Here is a 5,726-nt window from a genome sequence, read left to right on the forward strand (position 1 = left end):
CCAGCAGTGCTCCTCCCCACGAGGTCCTCCCCACCCACACTCATCCTTCCCGCGAAGTCCTCCCCACCACACTCATCCTCCCCACGAGGTCCTCCCCACCCACATCCTCCCCAGGAGGTCCTCCCCACCCACACTGGTCCTCCCCACAAACTCTCATCCCCAGCAGTGCTCCTCCCTACGAGGTCCTCCCCACCCACACTCATCCTCTCCACGAGCCCTCATCCCTTGCAGTGCTCCTTCCCACGAGGTCCTCCCCACCCACACTGGTCCTCCCCACAAACTCTCATCCCCAGCAGTCTTCCTCCCCATGATCTCTCATCCCCATGGGCTCCTCCCTGCGAGCTCCTCCCCACACACTCCTCCCCCTGCCTGCCCTGGTCCTTAGGAGGGGCCCTGCCCTCCATCCCTTGGACTTCCGCACTCTGCAGGGTGCTAGTCAGGGGCAGCTTCACTGCGGCCCACACTGGCTGTGGACAGAGCAGGGTGCCTGGGAGGCGTCCCTAGATTCATATTTTAGAGGTTTCTGACAGTTTTTTTTATTTGGCAAAGCAGCTTTCTATTGCATCTGGAACTCTCCCAGGCGAGCCCTTCGGTTGCACCGAGGAAGGAAGGGCCACAGCCGTGGCTCTTGGCAAGCGAGGCGTGGACATGGCCTGGCGCCGGCGGGAGGCCTCAGCCGTGTGGGTGCTGCGTCACTGTGCGGGGGCCCTGTGCGTCCTGATGAGGCCACTCACGCGGCTGCAGGGCTCTTGGGCATCTCAGAGGGCGAGGGCACCAAGGGGCTGGGCTCTAGACGCTGTCCTGGCACGCAGGCGTGGGGAGAGTGGGGGTGGGTGAACACCTGTGGGATTCTGGGATGTTATTAGAGGATGGGAGCACCCCAGGAAAGATAAACTTCCCGAGTTTGGGTCACTGGTCGCTGGGGTTTGAGTGTTCCCGGTGAGGTGCTGCTGTTCTGTGCCCAGGCCAGGGGGCGCTGACGCCCGGGGACTCCTCCAGAGCAGGCCCTTGCGGTCCCTGAGCAGTCCTGGGTTTCTCCCCGTGCTGACTTCATTTCTTCTCAGGAGAGGACAGAGTGGGGTGCCGCATGTAAGGTGTGGCCGCTGGATGACACAGGAGGAGCCCTGCTTCGGGGCGCTGCCACTGTCACTGCTGTGCTGTGTAGGTGCAAAACCCAGGGCCAGAACCCCCAGCCAGGGGAGGTGCAGCCCAGCCTGCTGTTCAGCTGGGCAGGAAGCAGGCAGGGGCCAGGGCTGCCTCCCAGAGCTGGGCAGGTGGTGCCTGGTTTACAAAACCCAAATTCAGGGAGAAGAGAGACCTGGCCTGCAGCTTCAGATCCACGCCTAGGCCGGGAGAGGTGGCTCATGCTTGTCATCCCAACACTGCCGGAGGATCCCCTGAGACCAGGAGTTCGAGGCTGCAGTGAGTCGCACCCATGCCACTGCACTCCAGCGTGGGAGACACCGTGAGCCTTGTCTTTAAAACAAACAAACAAGATCCACACCGATGCCTGTTCTCCACTTCTCTCCACAATGCTGCCTCCTAATGAGGCGGGTATCTGGGTCCACCCCAGAAACCCTGAGGCTGGAGGCAGAGGAGAGTGTCAGCAACCCTGGGGCCTTTCATCCTGGAGGGTGGAGGGAAGAGCCTGGGGTAGGAGGGGCTACATCAGCAGTCTGTCCTGAGACCCTGCCCTGAGCTGGGGCAGGGTGCACCTGGGTTCCACCCTTACCTGAACGCCCTGAGCTCAGGCTCCACCCGCACGGGGCAGCGCTCACCCGGACAGCCCAGGAACCTCTCTGCCCTAGACTGGCCCAAGCACCTGCTGGTCCTGAGCAGGGGGAGGCGGTGAAGGGCAGTGGGCTTTGCAGAAAAGAGGGGCGAAGGCCACTCCTATTGCCTGTGAAGTAGACTCAAGCATGGAGCCCCCTGTGAGCCCAGAGGGCCCTGGCTGACCGGCGCGTGGGTCTGAGGCAGCCCGGAGGGCCCTGGCTGACCGGCGCGTGGGTCTGAGGCAGCCCGGAGGGCCCTGGCTGACCGGCGCGTGGGTCTGAGGCAGCCCAGTTAGTACTGTGTCCGCCTCTGCTGTGGGGTCCAGCCTGCTTCGCCTCTAGGCCTCCCTCGAGGGTGCTGCAGGGAAAGCCTGGCTGGCAGGTGACTTCCGGACACCCAGACCTGCAGAGCCCCGGCCCCTCCACTTGCTTGCTTGGGAGCAGCAGGTGGCGTCTGCCACTCTCCTGCCTCTGCCCTCTCCCTGAGAGGTGCCCTCTCCCTGTTCCGAGCCACTGTGCTTCTCCCTGCGCTCACATGGATCGGGCAGGAAGCAGAGGCAGAGGGCAGAGGGCTCCCTGCTCTCAGGCCCCGCCTGGGTGTACTGTCCGGAGCAGAGGGCTCCCCAATCTGGGCCCTGCCTGGGTGCAGTGTCCCGGGGCAGAGGACTCACCCCTGTTGAGCTCACCTGGGTACAGTGTCCTGGGGCCTATCCACAGACACTGTGGGGCCAGGGCTTCCCAGGGCTGCTCCCGTCTGGTGCACAGAGGTAGGGGGCGTGGGCAGAGCCCGGGTAAGGGTAGGTCGGGCTGGGTGAATGCTGGCTCACTTTCCCCTTTCTTTTTCGTAGTAATACTTTTTTTCCTTCTTATTTTGGGGAATATATAGGCTATGATGAGGCTCAACTCAGCCAGATGTTTGCGCTCCCGTGCTCACAGCAGCACTGGCCGCAGCAGCAGGGGAGGGAGTGGATCCCGTGTGCAGTCGGCGAGACGGACGTGCTCCCTGCGCAGTGGGGCTGCGTTCAGCTCTCCAGAGGATGGGCTCTGACGCGCTGCCTGTGGACCAGCCCTGTGGGCACTACACAGGTGAGACCCGCCGGTCAGAAAAGGATGGGTGCTCTGTCCTTGCACTCACAGGGAGTCCCACGGCCGCCAGATTCCTTGAGGCAGAAAGTAGAATGGGGGGTGCCAGGGGCTGGGAAGGGGCTGGGGAGTTGGTTTACTGGGGACAGTTTCAGTTTAGGGAATGGGAAGTTCTGGAGATGGGTGATGGTGACAGACACCAAGCAGCTCTTCATGCTGCAGAACTAACTGTGTACTTAGGAATGGGAAAAATGGTACATTTCCTGTTACGTGTATTTTATCACAATACAAAATTATTAAAAAATAAAAAAATGAGGCTTAGCCGAGAGTTGTGTAACTAACAGCCCCCAGACAGAGCAATGGATGACAGAACCGAGAGTGCAGGGACAGGCTCCCGTCGCCTCCTTCGCGGTGGGAGCCCGGTGCCCGTCTGGCTGCCCATGGCCCGCTCCTCCATGCAGCTCCCCTGGGCACGACCTCTGCCACATCAGGGTTCCTTCACCTCCGGGTTCTCCTGACCAAGAACGTTGGGGCCGCAGGCAACGGTCAAGGTTGGCCCAAGAGGAGGAGGCGGGTGGTGGGGACAAACCTCTCCGTAGGGAAGGGGTCCAGGAGCTGCCTTGGGACCCGGCAACCCCTCCCAGCTGGTGGCGAGCCGGGACAGGGAGGCCCGGTCCATCACCTGGAGCAGATGGACAGGGCCCAAGGATGTGGCTGGGGAAGGAGGGCGAGGGAGGTGGGGCTGGCTGGCAGTGAGGACTGGCCTTCATCCCTCAGGGCCCATCAAGGGCAGAGCCTCCTGGATGTGGTGAGAAGGATGGTGGTGTGGCCTGGACCCCGTAAGAGCAGCACAGGTCCCAGGAGTCTGGCACTGAACTGGGCAGTGCCCGCCAGAAGTCAAGCTGGGGCACAGTCTTGGAAGCAACTGTGTGGGTGCCCCCTCTGCCTGGCTCCGAGGCTGTGACTGGACGAGCTCCTGGGGGTCCGCTTGCCTTCACGTCTGCGCTGGCTTCCACGACTGGTGCCTGGCGTCCAGGTCGCACAGTGGCAGATGGGGGGTTGGGGTGGCCATGAGATCCCTGGGCCCCCGCCACCCTCGTTTCCGGGCCCAGCAGGGATGTGTCTCCCTGAGGGCTCACACAGTCATGCAGGCACTTGTGGGGGGCTCACACGGGATGGGGGTGCAGAGCTGGCCAGCGCGGTGCTCCAGGGCTCCCCGTGGCTCGCGGGCACCGGGCCGCCTCACTGCACATCTCGAGCTTGCTGATGGGGGTCTCCGGGGGAACGCACCGCTTCCTCTGGCCTGCTTCCTCCCTGCAAAAGGCCAAATCTTGCCTTGTGCGGCATTTGAGCAAATAACTCTCATAATGGAGGATTTTAAGAGGTGTTTTGACCCAGATTCAAGCCTGCAGTGGAAAACAATTTTTTTTTTTTTTTTTGACGGTCTCGTTCTGTTGCCCAGGCTGGAGTGCAGTTATGCGATCTCAGCTCACTGCAATCTCTGCCTCCCAGGTTCAAGGGATTCTTATGTCTCAGCCTCCTGAGTAGCTGGGACTACAGGCGTGCATCACCACGCCCGACGAATTTTTTATTTTAGTAGAGACGGGGTTTCACCATGTTGGCCAGGCTGGTCTTGAACTCCTGACCTCAAGTGATCCACCTGCCTTGGCCTCCTAAAGTGCTGGGATTACAGGTGTGAGCCACAGCGCCCAGCCAGAAAACACACCTTTAAAAAAATCGAGTCATCCTTTTCCTCTAGAGGAGCCACCATGTGTGGTGCAGTTTGCTGTAGGGACCCACCTGGGTGGACCTGTCCCGGATCTCCGTCAGGGTCTGGCCGTGAACTTCCTGGCATCTTTGCCGAGGCCTGGGGTGCCCTGACTGGCTCCCTGCCAGGGAAGGGGGCCTGGGGACCCCCAGGGGCTGCTGAGGTTTGGGGGGCCAGGACCCGGCTGGGCAGAGTGAGTGGTCAGGGTCCATCCCAGGCACAGAGGCGTGGGTGTTCACATCAGGGGCTATGGAGGGGTGTCTCCAGCAGAGGGAGGAGGGACAAAGGGGTCATCCCAGAGCCCTGGGCTCAGCACAGGGGACATAGGGCTGGAGGGGCCCTGTGAGGGGAGCTGTGAGGGGCGGGGCTACGCTGGGGACTGACCCGCAGTTGAGGAGGGAGGAGGGGCAAAGCTCTGTGCCACCCAGGGCAGGAGAAGCCCAGGCACCCAGCAGCCTCCATGACACAGGATGGGCTGGGAGCCGCGTGGGAGCCTTGTGGGAGCTGGGATGTGGCGGCAGTGACCTGCACGGAGTCAGGGCCAGGCTCCTGCACCCCTGGGGAGTGGGTGCCCAGTGGGGCTGTGGTGCTGGGGTAGGCTATCCTGGGAGGACGGTGTCGGTGGCTGTGGCTGGGAGTGAGGGCTGGAGGGGCGCCCTCTCTGCACCTCTGTGGTCTCTGCGAGGTGCCGGGTCCACTGAAGCCCATAGCCTTCTCCTTGGTGAAGGCAGCTCACACCAGGTATGTGAGGCAGGGCTGCACCTGCTGGGCCCCCAAAGACGAGGCTGGGACGTCTCGATGGGGTCTGGTGGCCAGGTCTTCTCCAAGTTCCTTGGGCCAGAGTCTGCTGAGGAGACCTGAACTATTCCTACTGTCCTGGACCTTGGGGCAGGACGCAATGTGGGGACGCTTCCCTCTCTGCCCATGGGGTCCACCCGGGGAGCCCAGCCTGTGTTTCAGGCTTCCCCCAGTCCCAACGTGGGCCTGGTGCATGTCTTACCGAGGGAGCCTGTGGGCGATCTCACCTCCAGTCCACAGAGGGAAACATTTCGGACCCTGCGGGCGAGGCTCTGCCCCCGGGGACCCCTCTGGAGGGACCTGGA

Source organism: Piliocolobus tephrosceles, chromosome 8, assembly GCF_002776525.5.
Source record: "Piliocolobus tephrosceles isolate RC106 chromosome 8, ASM277652v3, whole genome shotgun sequence".
Lineage (NCBI taxonomy): Eukaryota > Metazoa > Chordata > Mammalia > Primates > Cercopithecidae > Piliocolobus > Piliocolobus tephrosceles.